Source organism: Juglans microcarpa x Juglans regia, unplaced genomic scaffold, assembly GCF_004785595.1.
Source record: "Juglans microcarpa x Juglans regia isolate MS1-56 unplaced genomic scaffold, Jm3101_v1.0 JmScfU0074, whole genome shotgun sequence".
NCBI lineage: Eukaryota > Viridiplantae > Streptophyta > Magnoliopsida > Fagales > Juglandaceae > Juglans > Juglans microcarpa x Juglans regia.
Genome location: NW_024475818.1, coordinates 1 through 18,256, shown reverse-complemented (window position 1 = coordinate 18,256; position 18,256 = coordinate 1). Strand labels below are relative to the sequence as shown.

General features: G+C 36.5%; 1 long non-coding RNA gene across 1 annotated transcript; it reads left to right on the top strand.

Annotated features, from left to right (window-relative positions):
• The first annotated feature begins 12,660 nt into the window (after positions 1-12,660).
• Positions 12,661-18,074, top strand: LOC121245592. The gene is made up of 2 exons (XR_005936863.1): positions 12,661-12,710; positions 17,990-18,074. It is a non-coding gene; the product is annotated as an uncharacterized LOC121245592 (long non-coding RNA).
• The last annotated feature ends 182 nt before the right edge of the window (positions 18,075-18,256 follow it).

The following is an 18,256-nucleotide window of genomic DNA, read 5'->3' as shown; positions in this document are numbered from 1 at the left end:
GTTTTCATAATGGGATAAAATGCTCCCCAGCCTTCGCAACGACCTCTTTTCACCATTAAGGAAAATTAAAATATCATTTGCATATAACAAATGCAACAGCAAAGGGGCCCCTATAGGATGATAAAACCTCCCAATACGACTCTCTTCAAACTCTTTCTGAAGGAGCCGCGAATGAACTTCTTGCATTAAAATAAATAAATATGGCAAGAGCGGGTCCCCTTGCCGGAGTCCTCTTTTAGGCTAGAAAAAACCCTTATACAACCCATTCATCATCACCGAATACCAAGGGGACACAACACATTCCTTAATCATGTTACAAAATTGTTATGAGAAACCAAAACTACCAAGGACCTTAAGTAAAAAATCCCAATTCACCTTGTCGTATGCCTTTACCATATCAAGCTTTACCATAACATTTCCCCCCACCGTTTCTTCATACAAAGCATGAACCATCTCTTGAGCCAGGTAGATGTTCTAAAAAATACTACATCCCGGAATGAAAGCTCCCTATTCCACCGAGATCAATCTAGGCAAGAGGCTCTTCAAACGATTAACAAGGATCTTCGAAAAAACCTTATACGCCACTTAACATAGGCTAATTGGCCTAAATTTTTCAAAACTCTTAGGATCCGACACTTTTGGAATTAACACAATATATGATGAAGTATAGAACCTTGGTAACATAGAGCCTGCAAAAAAATCCCTTGCCACCTCCACTACCTCATCCTTCACAATATGCCAGCAAGAAATATAAAAAGAGGATCCATACCCATCCGGACCTGGACTTTTGTGCTGTGGAATCGAAAAAATCGTGTTCTTCACTTCTTCTTCTGATGGCAAACAACATAATTCTGAATTATCAACTGCTGATATCTCCATACCTAGAACTTGAGACAAATCCACAAGCTCTATACTGCGCATCTCGATAAGGAATTTAGTGAAGTGATTCATAGCCCCCAAGTGCACCTGCTCCGGGGAATCTAGTATCATACCATCCTCCATCCGCATATGAGAAATGACCGCTCCACGCCTCCGCTGAGAAACAACTGCATGAAAGAACTTGGAATTTTGATCTCCCTCCTTCAGCCACTTCTTCTTAGCTAACTGAGCGATTCGTGTCTCCTCCTTTTTTTCCCAAAAATCAATCTCCAATTTAGTAACTAGGTATATGCTTCCGTGTCTTCCGAATATGTAGATTGAAGTTGGGCTTCCAGTACATCAAGCCTCGCTTCAAGCTCCCGTAAGTTGGTATCGATTCGTCCAAATACATTTTTATTCCAACTACGCAACTCCAACTTAAGACTCTTCAGTTATGCCGCCAGTTTAATCAAACCCGATCCCGATGTAGGCCACCCCAATATCTCCTTTACCAAACTATAAAATGATTCATGTGAGCACCACATTTGTTTGAATCGAAAAGGATATAGGCCATACCTCAAATTAATACGTGATAATCTCACCACCATTGGACTATGATCCGAAGATTTCCATTTAAGATACTCAAATTTTGCCATATTAAACTGTTCTGAAAAAACCAAATTCATCAGAACTCAATCAAGTCTCGCCCACTTTCTAGCAGTCCCCTCCTGCCCATTGCACCAAGACAGAGGATTGCCATGGTAATTGAGTTCAACTAGACCGCAAGCATCAATACACTCATTAAAGTAATCCATAGCTTGGACATTTCAGGGGCATCCACCCACACGTTCCCAATCCTCCCGAATAATGTTGAACTTGCCCATAACAATCCACGGATGCCCATTGGATTGACAAGCCATCAGACTCTCCCATAGACTTCTTCGATCCAGCAGATTGCACTTCGCATAGATGAAGGATGCGAGAGTACGTTACCCTCTAGCAGGAACCATCCCGTTACCACATGATTTGAAGCACTAACTACCTTAAACTCATACGGAGCTCGCCACAAGATTCAAATTTTCCCCCTACTTCCTCATTACAATGAAAACCATCAAAGCTGAAAGAACTAGCTAACCGCTGAAGCTTTTCCTCTCTTGCAAAAGGCTCCATGAGAGCCACAATGGCACCATTATTTTTCCGAATCATACTACGCAAAACACAACGAGAACTACCCAACCCCTTTATGTTCCATGCAATGATGGACTCTGTTATAGATTAAGTTTAGTTGACCGGGTTGACAGGTGCTAAGATTGTTGAACAACAAAATTTTTCCTTTCGATGTTTAAGCCTGAGGCTTGCACCTTATCAGACTCATAACCCTTTTGTTTGGCCAACCCGAAGACATTCTCCTCCCTTTCCCCACCGGTACCATAAGAGACAGGATCCAATGGCTCATCTCGTGAGACTGGTTTCAGACAGCATTCCATATCAAGCACTTTATAAACCATCGCCGCATGATCGCGATCCCAACTACATGGAGACTTGAAAACATCACGCAGAAAAAGATCCATAGTAGGACAAATATCCCCCTCATTTTCATTCACAGACAGCATATCACTAGTGTTAGCCATGTCAACTATTTGGATTGAAAAAGTTATGTGTCCAAATCAGAGTGGATTGGTAAGATACACTCTTTAATATGCATTATGCTAAAAAAAATTAAAAAAAAAAAAAAAAAAAATAAAATTCCAAAAAGTTTGCAATCTAGCTTGAAGATCATAAAAAAATGTAAAGCAATGAATAGAACGACATAATCTATATGAATGATTATTAGCATAAATAAATAAAGAAAGACTAAACAACTGATAGTCTATTGTAAAAAGACAAAATATATTAACTCTAATAAAATAGCAATCTAAAACGAGCATCTAAAGAAAATGATACAGAAAAGATTCTACTGAAAAAAAATGAAAAAACTTGAAATTGATCAATAGGTGATAAAAAAAAAAAAAAAAAAAAAAAAAAAAAAAAAAAAAAAAAAATGAGCAAAATGATGACATGGGGGATGAAAAAAAAGTTCAGCTATGTTCATAAGACATATAATTTAAAAAAAAAAAAAAGATGGAAAATGAAAATGCTGAGTGGCAGTGAGCGGACTTCACTTTTTGTTTGTCTTTTATTGTATTGAGATCTAGTGGAATATCATTGTGCAGCTTTTTTTTTTTTTTTTTTTTTTTTTTTTTTTTTTTTTTTTTTTTTTTTTTTTTTTTTTTTTTTTTTTTTTTTGTAGCTTGTTTGGAAATGCAATGAATGACCCGACTATCATTGAGTTATTTGCCATTTTTAAGGGACTACAACTGTGTCTTCCATTGGCTATTCCTAAACTCATAGTAGAATCTAATTGTTGGTGGTGGTTCAAGAACTGCAAGATGCACAGGAGTCTTCTTTAGCTGATGGCAATTTGATTATGGAAGTGAAGGGTCTATTGAGCCTTTTCCAAGAAGTGAGAATGGAACATGTAAATTGAGAGGGTAATGGAATGGCTCATACTTTGGCTAGATATGCATGGAATGTGTTGGATATTCAAATGTGGTGGGTAATGTCCCTGAGTTTGCTAGTCATGCTATGTGGTTTGATCATGCAGTTATGTAATTGTTTTTCAGATTATGAATGAATTGTCATGTTTATCAAAAAAAAAAAAAAAAAAAAAAAAAAAAAAAAAAAAGTAATGTACCAATGTACATTTAGAACTCGTTTGAACAGACAATATATAGTTCAAATGTAAAATATGGTGAGAGTGGAAAACCTTAGACCTGTTCAGGAGTTATCAATCCACGTTAATCCACGTTGGTTGAGAATTCTTGAATTGTCCAAAGTGGTCAGTTTGGAAGTTCTAAGATCATTGTCTCAAACTTATCAACTGTGTTTGTTCCCGTTCAACATTGTGATTTTGGCATAATCATCTCGTGTTGTTCTTCTGATATGCAGTTGAGTTGATGGTGTAGATATGATATTTGTCGATTCACCCAACCAAATGAGCATATTTAGAGAACTATGGGGAGATGTTACCGAAATTTCGTTCAACTTGACAAATAATAGTTAAGAGAATAGTAAGTAAGATATTACAATCTCGAATTGGATAAGACCAACTACCCAGTGAAACATAGAAATTACATAACGGATGAGTACATGCTTGCTTGTTAACACGCATTCGACTACTTGTAATAGGGTTTTCGACATGAAAAAGAGTTGGATGTGAGTTAGAGATCGATTGGGTACAAATTAAAACATATATGCTAAAGGTGTTAAGAAATTCTTTGTGTTCGCACGCAGTACAATTGATACTAAATTTTTGCCTGTGTCAAAAATGAAAGAGTTTGCATTCTTATAAGATAGATTTGGTGGGTGAGCATCTCTTTGTCAATGTTATTGACCAAGGTTAAAGTTATACAGATTGGATTCTACACGTTGAACTATATCTAATATTCAAGCCTCCGTATGAAGAAGAAGACATCAATGCAAATGCATAGACAGAGGCTGATGGTGATGATTACAACAAGGATATGGAGCAATGCTAAGTGACATTGGTGCGAGCTCGCCATCTTCCTGGTAAGCCTATATAATTGGAGTGTTATCTTCATCTCCACTATAATTGTGATCCACTACCAATCCTGCATCATAAATATTCTGAGGAACAAACTTTTGTACGGCTTACCAAGTTATCTCTCTACTAGCTTCATCGGCCCTTTTCGTTGGATCAATCAAGTAACAGACTTTGGTCGCTTGACAAGCCTATACTAACAGATCATCTTTGTACCATTTACATGCAGTATTGACACTCATAAAGTGACTCTCCTTATGTATTGATACCTGGCCACTGCCTAGATCCCACCAATCACATTTAAATACATATGACACATTCTCGCCCAAGTATTTTAGTCCGATAATGTCACGTATGACACCATAGTAGTCAATATCCTTTATTCCATTACTTTCCTGGACCAAAACACCACAGTTTTGCATCTTTCGATTACGTTCATGGTCCATAGTATGGAACCTATAACCTCAAATCGTGCATGCAATGTATCAACGTGCTCTGTTTGAAGTACCACACGCCAAGGCATGCAATTCAAAAGAATCTAATTCTAGATCATGAGCATATTGTTCCAAAATCTATCAAGTGAAATTATACAAAGTTACTATAAATTAAAATGGTTTACAAATATTCTAATATATAAGACATTTAAATCCATACAGTTTGTTCAAACCATCCTGGAATTTCTTCTTCGTGTCTCGCCTCTATATTATCTACACCTTATGTCTTAAGTTTGTCCATGTGCTCATTGTATAGAAGTAAAAAGAATAGAATATTTGAACACATTTGATATAGTAGTACTTTAATAGAATACATATTAATTAGAATTATTCTAACTATGGGTCGACATACCTGAGATAGTCATCAATTTCACGACAATTATTCAACACGCACCATCGAGTTTTTCCTAACTCTCCACCAATTAAGTCGTACCCCATTTGTGCACCCAAAGGCCATACATTTTGGGAAAACACAGATAGCTCATGAATGCAAGGGGCAGCAAAATCAACATTCCGCTCTTCACGATTAAAGCATGTCTCAACCACACAGAGATATAGAGAGAGCAAAATGTCAACCATTCATTGTGTATATAAACCTCTACTTTTGAACCCTTGGCTCGGGCTTTATTCCCAACAGTGCACTTTAGTCTACCTAAAAATCTCTTAACTGGATACATCCAACGAAACTGCATCGGTCCATGTAACAGTACCTCTCGAGTCAAGTGCATTGCTAAATGGACCATTACGCTAAAAATTAATGGTGGAAAGATCTGCTTGAATTTACATAGTATTATTGCAATGTCGTCTTCCATCTTCAGCAACACATCTCGATTTACTATCCGAGAACACAAATCCCTGAAACACATGCATATTTCAGTTATGAGGATACGTACATTAGAAGTCAGTTTCCAACGAATTCCTACCGGTAACAATTTCTGCAAAAATACGTGACAATCATGACTTTTCATTCCACTTATTTTCCATTCATCAGGGCTCATGCATCTATCGAGATTTGAAGTATAACCATTTGACAACTTTACACCTTGCAACCATTTGCAAAAGTCCATCCTCTCATCCACTGTCATTGTAAAACATGCATGCGGCATGCACTTCCATGGTGGAAGTTATATGGAATCAACACTATAGGCCACGTGCTATAACTTGTACTTATATTACCAAACGATTTGAATCCATCTATTGTTAGTCTTAGATGCATGTTACGAGCTTCATTGCCACGCATAAAAATATTGCCACACATCTAAGCCAGCTGGTTGCCTCATGTATTTGTCATCTTTAACTCATTTCTCCTCGTGCCACCTCATATCTTGAGTTGTTTTGCTACACATATATAGCCTTTGCAATCTTGGTTTGAGCGAAAAATAACGCAAAATTTTTACCAACATATTTTTCTTACCCTTTCAACTCGACTCTCCACATACAGGACAAGTTTGTTTTTCGTCATTTTCCTTCCAAAACAACACAAAATCATTCCTACATGCATATATCGACTTGTACTCAAACCCTAACCTCTTTCTCAACTGTATCGACTTGTACTCAAACCCTAACCCCTTTCTCAACTATAAGGAATGAATTAACAAACTATATGTGTATCAATGCACGCCCGAAGTAGATTGCGATTGAGTTTTGTTTTCCCGAATTTGAACCCATATCAATTGAAATCAAAATTAATTTCAAATATGAAACATAAAATAACTTGCAACAAAGAATTAATTAAGAGTAATTATCGCTTCCATCTTACTCGCCTCCTCCTTGTAGTAATCCACATAATCCGCCACCTCCCGAACTTGAATCGGCTTCATTTCAATCCAGTTCTGAGTTCAAATCAAAGTCTCTACAATGGTAGGAGACAATGAACTCCTAAAGGTATCCAACATGCACCCCTGGTGCTAAAACGAGACTCTGAGGCTGTTGTAGAAATAGAGATGACCAAACACTACGATCTGTCTCCTCAGTGATAGGATATTTGACTACATTTATCTTCAACCAAACCAAAATATCAAGCTATTCCATATAGGAGAGTAACTCCAACGACAAACGTCTTTCCAACTCTGCTTGACCATCTAAATTCTTCTTCTGCTCTTGTGTATCACCAAACCCCATACCCCACTTATGCTTTCTTGTCTTCCTAGCGTCGGTAGGAGGTGGAGTAGTGGTAGATGATGGAACCTCGGTACTAACCCCATTGAATGAGGTAAACTTATCATACAACCTACTAAGAATGTCCTTAACATTCAACACAAGTTGATCCACCCATAATTTCCCATTATTACCTCCCAACCCATGTACCATTCTATCAATCTTGTAGTGCGGGTTAAGGACAATTGTACTTGTAGACGATCGAAATCAAATCATACATAAATGGAATTATATTGATGGTAAGTGAGACGACTCCTCACTTGTTTTTTGGTCTTTATTATGTAGCTTATGTTGAAAAGTTTAACTAGTTAATTGGTACATGAATGTTTTCATGGATCATTGTTTGGAAAATTTTTGATCTTTCAAGAGAGAATGTCTTCCAATGTACGTAGAGAATGGCATCACCAAACAAGTGTCTTCTCTGATTGTTACAAAGTATAAGTGCCTTGACTTGTGGGAGTTCTAGGTTTAGTTTGCCAGCTTGAAGGCCTGGCAGAAGTTAATCCAATTCCACTTGCATTCCTACCATACCAACCATACCAAACCTCAATTGAAAGTTGAAAAAATGAAGAAGCCCATTACAAACACAACTCTCGTTCTTAAGGTAGGAGTCAGAATAGGTGTTCACTCTGCACTCCATTCTGTGTGAACCAAATTGGCTCTAATTAAGAGTTAGCAGTGTTAGTCCTTTCCCATGTACTGCAATTAACAATCCACCTCTAGGGTATCCAAGATCTGCAGTGTTAGTCCTTTGCCCTATACTGCAATTAACAATCCACCTCTAGGGTATCCAAGATCGCGGCAGCCTTCAATCCCATCTACGAGTCAATCTTCAAGTTATTTTGTGGACCGTATGGCAAGCTGTTAGGCGGAACACAGAATCCCTTCACAAGGCAGTTTCAACCCTAAACAAATAAGTTCTGGGGAATAGTGAGAATTTTATAATTATCCATTTTTTTTCCTCCCTATCATTTGTCTTTGCTGGTTGTTGAATACATTTTTGTTATATGCTTGCTTAACTCTAAAAGAGAGCCTGTATTCAATATAACATTCTATTTTTAATATTCAGCTTTTAGGTTTATTTCTGACTCATTTATTGCATATATTGCAATCTCAGAGACATTACGAACGTATCTGAGTTTTCTACTCGCATATAAAATCGAATGACATTGACTTGTCTAATGATAAATGTTGTCCACAACCAACATTATTGTGCAACTACTGATTCATTTTCAATTTTATTGCCTATCAAGTCTAGTTGAATAAGAACTGAGGGTCTTAAATAGGGTTGTTGTTGTCCAGATGATTAACACAACAGGGGGTGAATTGGGTTGGAAAAAAATCCGCAATTATAAACCAAATATACAATATAAAATATGAACAAAATACGAATTAACAATAATTATAAAGGGTAAGGGTAAGAGGAAGCAAACTCAATATTTTAACGAGATTCAGCCTTACTGCCTACGTCCTCGCCTCGAGCAACCCCTTGAGAATTTTCAAATTCACTATTTAACCTCCTTCTGGTGGAGATAGAAACCTATTACACTTTTGAGTAGTACCACTACAAAGAATCCGTGTAGAACACTATCTATACTTGCAATCACCTTACACTTGGTATTCAACTATTCCCTGTGTGGAACCCCTTCTACACACACAAGGGTCATACACATCCTTTTACATATACAAGAGCTAATATTGGGTAAGTTATCAAAAAAACACTCTTCAATTAGTGGAATAAGAACAATACAACGTAAACCATATATCTCTCAAAATGAACAAGGGTTAAGGCTCAATGCTTAGAAAAGAGATATTAAAAGTTTTGAATGGATGTTGTAAATGATGTGTGTATGCTCTTCTTGTTGTATTCTTATGTTGTAAATTTGAAGGACTCAATTAAGCTATTTATAGGCATATGAGACTTCATTTTCAAATTTAAAAAGATTCACATATAAAAAATTAGCACCACTCACTTTTCAAAATTTTCAAATAAAACTTTCTCATTTGCGCAATTGTCAAAGACAACATCATTCACTTTTCAAAATTTTCAAACATAATCTTTTACTTTTCCCATATGACAAAATGAGCATGATTTAATTTTCAAATTTTCAAACAAAATCATCTACCTTTTGCATATGTCAAAAAGAGCATCAATCACTTTTCAAATTTTTCAAACTTAATCTTTTACTTTTCCCATATGACAAAAAGAGCACTATTTACTTTTCAAAATTTTCAAACAAAATCATCTACCTTTTGCATATATCAAAGAGAACATCAATCACTTTTGAAATTTTCAAACAAAACATGCACATGTGAAAGATGACAAACAATCATCTTTCAAATTTTTAAAATCTAAACTTTTAATCATGTCATGCACATGTGAAAAATGAAAATCAATCATCCTTCAAAAATTCAAAATTCAAACATTAATTTTCAAATATGTAATGTACATGTAGAAAATGCAATTTGATGCTTTATGAGAAAATATTAATTTTGAGCCTTAATCCAATTTCTAATTTTATCAAGAGACGTACAAAATTACTTTAAGAACTTTATTGTAAGCTTGTTCCCTTTCTTGCTCATGCTTGATTTGTTGATGTGCTAGACTCCATTGTATAGACAATTTAAGCTTGAGATTCCTTTATGCTTGAATTCATTTGTTATCATCAAAATCTTAATTATATGAATCTTGAAACCTTAGGTTCAACAGCTCTAAATGAACCAGCCCGTTCACTAGCCTGCTCGATACTCGCTTGGTGAAATTCAAATTGAACTTAACTCGTGAAAAAAAAAAAAAAAAAAAAAAACTCGCCCGTGACAATAAATCCCCGCTTGATTAGTAAACGACACATGTATGGCTAAACTCGACTCAACTCGACTAAGCTCATTTAATGCCTTCTCGTTTATACTAGAGTCGATTCGTTAGCTCTACTCGATGAAATCTCATTCATACATTGATAAATGTGTATATATACATACATACATATATATTGATTAATAATATAAGCATAACACCTTTTATAATTAAACATATAATATATAACCTAATTAATTATGCGTATATATTGAATGTACTTTATAGCTATTTTATAATTTATACAATAGTTAGTTAGTAAGATTTAATAATTTCATATACTAGTATGTAAGAAACCATATATGAAATGTTGATATATATTATCATATTATCTATATGTATTGATAATTTATGTGGGCCTATAATATATGGTTATTATGAATAAATATGAACTACTTAAATACTAATTATTTATCACTTTTTACAATTTTCTAATTCAATGATGGGTATACTTGTTAGTTTTAAAATTTTTATTTATTATTTATCTATTTTCTTAATTATTGAATTTTATTCAAAATTAAAAAATAAACTCTCGCTCTACTCGGTTCGGCTCAGCTAAACTAGACTCAACTCGAGCTCGTTTTTTAATCGAGCTCAAGTTAAAAACTTAGCTTATCGAGCCAAGCTCGAACAAAAATTGGAAAAAAAATCTCGAGATCAGCCTTAAGCTCAAGCTCGAGTTTTGAGGCTGATCTCGAGATTTTTTGAGTCGAGCTAAGCTCAACAATCCAAAAACCAGCTCGGCTCTTTTAGATTACAACCCTAATCTTAAAGCAAATGTCACCTGCCATTTGCACACAAACACTTCTAAATGAAAGAGCGAATAAAGAGGACACACAGTTACTTTTGTGACCACTTAGAGGAATAATAAGACCTTGCAGTAGGAAACTGGGATGGGGCTTGATTTTGGCTTAGGATAAGTTTGGGTGCTTAAGATATTATCAAAGTATCTCAAATTTTGTAAATAGTAATAAAATAATTTGAATGAAATGTTTTATTCAATTTTGGAAAAGTAGGGAGAAAAAGTTGAATAAAAATATTTTTTTAATATAAGTATTATATTGAAGCTTGTCAAAGTGAATAGATAAAATTAAAAAATTGTTTAAAATAAACCTTTTTAACATTTTTTTAACATTTGTAAAATTTGTATTAATTTTTGTCTTTGAATAATTATTAGATGAAAATGGTCAAAAATTTTAAATTAAAAATGAAAAGTGTTTTATGTTTGAGTAATGTTTGTGAATAAAGTTATGAGGAATTTTGGAAATTTTGAAAAGTGACTTTAGCATTTATATATCTAGCTGGTCTCACATATTTACATGCACGTAACGGTACTACTTGTAAGAAAAAATGGTCTACTAATTTAGATCTATTTTATCCTGAAAAAGAAATGTTAGGTTTAGAAAAAGATATCACAAAAATAAAGTTTAGAAACTGATGTGGTGATATATTAAATCTGTTTTATAATAAAAAAGACTTTACAATATGATGTATTGAACTATATATATCAGTTTGTGACTTTACTTGAATGAGATCTTTTGTGAAAGATGAGAAGTGCTAGCTAGGTTCACAAAAATATATTACAAAAATAAAGTTGGTAAAATTTAATTATTTAATTTATATTTTAAATCCAAGAACAACTCTGAGATCAAACCTAGAATATTACAAATTAATTATGGTGAGAACTTGCTTGCAGGTTGCTTAAGGTTAAGGATACTGATGATAAATGCATACTTGACCAAGGTACAAACTGATGGTTATAATTTGGCATCAATAATAAATGCTAGCTAGTAGTACTCTCAAGGGTCCATGTACAATAAAAGTTGCCAGTGATGGATATCTACCTTTTTTATTGATCCTATAGCAACTGATATCTGTGTTTGAAATATGAAACAAAACTAATTAATGCAATGCCTTTTTCTTTGAATTAAGTTCATGCATGGTCAGCCAGAAAACTTGTAGATTATTCATGTGCTTAATTCACACATGCACACACATGACATATAGATCGCATTCAGATTCATCGACCATTCATCAATTTTCTGCAATTGTATGCTCACGTACTGGTACTACAATGGCAGTGAATAGGAATTCTCATAATCTTAGCGGTTTAATTGGATATAAAAGTGAGATGAAGTCATCTCATTTCATCAAATTTTAATTAATAATCTCACTCTTCTTTCGTTAGGACTGCTATTATGATTGTCATTCTCATCTTCGAAAGAACAAAAAGGCAACAACGAAGACTACGTTAAGAAGGGAAAAAAAAAAAAGGGGAACAATTTAACAAAGACAAAAAGATATAGATAAAGACAAAATGTGAGGAATCCAAAAAGTGGGTGCCAAACAAAAGGGTACAGTTATAGATAAGCATTGAAATTTGCGTGTGAAACAATAGAATCTCTTCATGTGTATTTATTTTGAATTTTTGAAAGTAGTGACGTTTGGGAATTAATATGACTGTAGCAGTTAAGAGAGTGAAGTAGTGAAAATTGGTTTGTTATGGAAATCTGTAAAGTTGAATCCCGATTAAAAGAAAAAAGCCCAAGTATTGAGTTTAAACTTGAGTTCCGAGTTTAAAATCTGGTATCTGAACTGGATGTACCCGAATTTTATTATGCAGATATCGGTTTGGATTTGTTTCGAGCCATAACCGATAATCAAAATCCGATTATTTAGATTCTGGACCGAGTAAAAAAAAAATCCAACCTGAATTAACAGTTTTATCAATAATAAATGCTGGCTAGTACTGTTGGGAATAACTGTAGATCTAAGACTAACTCGAAATATAGTAGCGGAAATAAACAAAAGAAATTGATGACAATCACACTGAAAGAACATCAAGATTTAAGTAGTTCGACTCAAAGTGAGTCTACGTCCACTGGTGGGGTCGGTATCAGAGATTTCACTATCAACAAATATGGAGTACAGATGAATACAACAAAACTTCACAAGGAAGTTATCTCTCAAACTCACTCTAAACTTCTCTCTCAAGAAAACACTAAAAACTAGATAAAAAATGATTTCTGAAGTCTAATGAAAGTGGAGGCGCCGTTTGGTATTTATAGGAAAAGTGAGAATTCACTTTTGTGAACATTGGCTCGAGCGAACGTCGAGCGAGTGTCGAGCGAGCGTAGGTTTTGCACACTTCGCTCAAGCCAACATTCGAGCGATGCTTGAGCGAAACTCTCTGTCTGAATTCGCTCAAGCTGAGTGTCGAGCGAATGTCGAACGAAGCTCTCTGTCTGACTTCGCTCGAGCCGAGTGAACCTCCGCTCGAGCGAACCTACGACACATGCACTGTTCAATCTGAATTCAAGCCACCTCTTAACAAATCTCCACCTTGGCTTGAACTCTGCCAATTTCAACACAAAAAACCTCCGACCACAAAACCAATCCCCACCATCAAATCCCTTACGGAATAACAAAATGCGAACATCAATCAAGTCCAACAAAGTTTGAACTTGTATACTGCAACTGGCTTAGTCATCATATCTGCTGGATTCTTGTAGTAGCAATCTTCAGAATCTGTATAGCACCCTCTATAACAATCTCTCTGAAAAATGGTACCTGACATCAATGTGTTTCGTTCTCTCATGATACATTTGATTTTTGGTCAAATGTATTGCACTCTGACTGTCACAGAATACTGAGATCCCATCTTGCTGGAAACCAAATCATTGACCAAGCCTTTCAACCAAATGGCCTCCTTAACAGCCTCTACTGCTGCCATGTACTCTGCCTCGATAGTTGATAAAGCAACAGTGGATTGCAGTGTTGCTTTCCAACTAATAGCTGACCCACACAGAGTGAAAACATAACCTGTCAATGATCTTCTCTTATCTAAGTCTCCAGCATAATCAGAATCAACAAAACCAGTAACTTTGGAACTGAGATCGACATCTCTATCAAATATTAACCCAAAGTTCAGGGTTCCCCTCAGATACCTGAGTATCCATTTCACAGCCTGCCAATGAGTCTTACCCGGATTAGCCATATACCTGCTAACTACGCTCACGGCCTGTGAAATGTCTGGGCGAGTGCAAACCATTGCATACATGATGCTGCCAACTGCACTTGAATAAGGAACACTAGCCATGAACAGTTCCTCTTCATCTGTCTGAGGAGATAGGCTAGCTGAAAGCTTAAAATGCATAGCAAGTGGTATACTTACTGGTTGGAATCAAACATCCCAAATCTCTGAAGTACTTTCTCAATGTACTTTCCCTGGGACAAGTACAACTTTCCAGCTTTCCTATCTCTGAAGATTTCCATTCCCAAAATCTTCTTCGTAGCACCTAAGTCTTTCATTTCAAACTCATTTCTAAGTTGGGTCTTTAACAAACCTATGTCAGATATGCTTCTAGCAGCAATAAGCATATCATCAACATATAATAGCAAATAAATGAAAGACTTATCAAATAATTCCTTATGATAAACACAACTATCATAGTTACTTCTCAAATAACCATGATCAATCATAAAGGAATCAAACCGCTTATACCATTGTCTTGGTGACTGCTTCAAACTATATAAAGATTTCTTCAATCTGCACACATGATCTTCCTTGTTTTCAACAATGAATCCCTCTGGCTGATGCATATAAATGGTCTCTTCAAGCTCACCATGTAGGAATACTGTTTTAACATCAAGTTGATGCAGCTCTAAGTCATACAATGCTACTATAGCAAGTAGCAATCTGATCGAACTGTGTTTCACCACTGGAGAGAATACTTCATTGAAGTCGATGCCTTCTCTCTGACTGAAGCCCTTAGCAACTAAGCGTGCCTTGTATCTTGCATCTGTATCACCCTGGATTCCCTCTTTTCTTTTGAAGACCCATTTGCAGCCAACAGTCTTCACCTTCTTTGGCAACAGAACCAAATCCATGTTTGGTTTTTTGTGAAGAGACTCAATCTCTTCAGTCATAGCTGCGCACCACTGTGCAGATTCTGCGCTCTTGACAGCTTCTGAATAACTAGAAGGCTCCTGACCAACAATATTATCTGCTGTAGTAAGAGCATACATCACCATATCTGCATCAGCATATCTCTGAGGTGGTCTAATATGCCTCCTCTGTCTACCAGTCGCTATATTGTAGTCTTGCTCACCTTGTGCGCCGCTACTCGAATCAGAATCATGCTCATCTACAATAGCATGATCTTGGGCGCCACTGGGCAGCCCTTGTGGTGCTTCCACCTGAAACTCCACCTGCTTTCTAACATCCTGTTCTTGTCTTGTAGACTCAGTAATCTCCTTTCTCGGACTAAGCATGGATTTTTTATCAAAAGTGACATCCCTACTGATCACAAACTTGGGTGATTTAGGATCAGTACACCACAACCTGAATCCCTTCACCCCACTGGCATACCGATGAATATGTCCTTCTTAGCCCTTGGCTCAAGTTTTCCATCATTAACATGGAAATATGCAGGACAACCAAAAGCTTTCAAATTTGAATAATCAGCAGGAGTATCAGACCATACCTCATTCGAAGTCTTCAAACCAATCGTTGTGGCTGGAGAACGATTGACAAGAAGCAGGCTGTGTTGATTGCTTCAGCCCAGAAATCCTTAGCCAAGCCTGCATTAGAAAGCATGCTGCGGGCTCTCTCCAAGAGAGTCCTGTTCATCCGTTCAGCTACCCCATTTTGCTGTGGAGTATGTCTAACTGTACGATGTCTGGCAATACCTCATTTCTACAAAATTCACCAAACTCACCTCCGCAAACTCCATACATTGTCAGTGCGAAGTCGCTTGATTTTCTTGCCTGTCTGATTTTCAATCAAAACTTTTCACTGTTTGAAGTTAACAAATGCATCACTTTTCTGCTTCAGAAAGTAAACTCAAACCTTCCGTGAGAAATCATCAATGAACGTAAGCAAATACTGAGCTCCACCTTTTGACGGGACGGAAGATGGGCCCAAAGATCAGAATGAATATAGTCCACAGAACTTTTGGTTCTGTGAACCCCTGTAGAGAACTGAACCCTGCACTATTTTCCAAACACACAGTGTTCACAGAAATCCAATTTCCCTATATTCTGATTACATAGCAAACCCTGCTTACTCAAAATTGACATCCCCTTCTCACTCATATGACCCAAACGCATATGCCACAAACGGGTGATATCTGAATCTGGATCATCTGAAACAAACACTGCAACTGCACCTGTCACTATAGAGCCCTGAAGGAAATAAAGACCATTTGTCTTATCTCCTTTCATCACAACCATAGAGCCCTTACTGACTCTGATAGTTCCACCTTCACCAGTGTACTTGTAGTCCAGAGAATCAAGAGTACCTAAAGAAATAAGATTCTTTTTCAACTCTGGAATGTGTCGAACATTAGACAATGTCCGGACAATTCCATCAAACATCTTAATTCTGACTGAACCAATTCCAGCAACTCTACAAGCCATATCATTCCCTAACACAAACGGAGCCTCTGTTGACCGATTCATAGTTAGTGAACCAGTCCCTCTTGGGACATATATGGAAAGTGCAAGCTGAGTCCATGACCCACTTGTCACTAAAGTGACTACTTGAGTCGCTAATTGCTAGAACAAGATCTAGGTCGTTAGACCTATCATCAGCAACACTAACGGCATTAGATGAACTAGTGTCGTCCTCTCTGTTTTTCAATTTTGGACACTCATTCTTGTAGTGACCAAACTTATGGCAGTAATGATATTTGACGTTTTTCTTACTAAACGTTGTTTGTGAACTGCCCCTGGATTTCCTCTTATTCTTCTCTGAACCCCTGTCATTCGATCTACCCCTGCTTGAGGACCCCTTAACAAACAAGCCACTAGCTTGTTCATTAGTGTTCTTCACACTCAATTTATTCTTCAACTCCTTAGAAATCAAAGCAGACTTTACATCTACCAAGGAAATTGAATTTCTACCATACAACATGGAATTCACAAAGTTCTCAAAAGATGTGGGTAATGAACATAAAATAATTAACGCTTGATCTTCTTCTTCAAGCTTAATATCTATGTTCCTCAGATCCATAATGATTTTATTAAATTCATCTAGGTGTTCAGAAATAAGAGTACCTTCCTTCATTTTGAAAGTGTATAACCGTTGTTTCAAATACAAACGGTTGGTGAGAGATCTCTTCATGTATAGATTCTCTAGTGCCGACCAAAGACCAGTTGCAGTCTCCTCGTCAGCAACTCTCTTAAAACTCCATCAGATAGTGACAAAAGAATAGTACTGTGTACCTTTTCTTCTTCTTCTTTCGAAGGAGCCGGAGAATCGTCAGATGCCGACACTTCTAATACTTTTGACAAGCCCTGTTGTCGCAGTAAAGCCTTCATCTTGATGCGCCATAAACTGAAACTGTTCTGACCGTCAAATTTCTCCTCTTCGAACTTAGCCATAGCCATCCCTCCAGATACCCTGAGCCAAGCTCTGATACCAATTTGTTGGGAATAACTGTAGATCTAAGGACTAACTCGAAGTATAGTAGCGGAAATAAACAAAAGAAATTGATGACAATCACACAGAAAGAACACCAAGATTTAAGTGGTTCGACTCAAAGTGAGTCTACGTCCACTGGTGGGGTCGGTATCAGAGATTTCACTATTAACAAATATGGAGTACAGATGAATACAACAAAACTTCACAAGGAAGTTATCTCTCAAACTCACTCTAAACTTCTCTCTCAAGAAAACACTAAAAACTAGATAAAAAATGATTTCTGAAGTCTAATGAAAGTGGAGGCGCCGTTTGGTATTTATAGGAAAAGTGAGAATTCACTTCTGTGAACATTGGCTCGAGCGAACGTCGAGCGAGTGTCGAGCAAGCGTAGGTTTTGCACACTTCGCTCAAGCCAACATTCGAGCGATGCTTGAGCGAAGCTCTCTGTTTGAATTCGCTCGAGCTGAGTGTCGAGCGAATGTCGAGCGAAGCTCTCTATCTGACTTCGCTCGAGCCGAGTGAACCTCCGCTCAAGCGAACCTACGTCACATGCACTGTTCAATCTGAATTCAAGCCACCTCTTAACAAGTACTCTCAAGATACCATATACAATAATCATTGCCAGTGATGGATATCTACCCTTTTTATTGATCCTATTGCAACTGATCAATATTTGTAATTGAACTATGAAGCAAAAATAGTTAATGCAGTTTCTTTTTCTTTGAATTGCATGGACAGCAAGAAAACTTGTAGATTATTCAAGTGCTTAATTCACACATACACACACAAGACATATAGATCGCATTCAGATTCATCGACCACTCATCAATGTTCTGCAATTGGTAGGGTCACGCGGTACTAAGTGG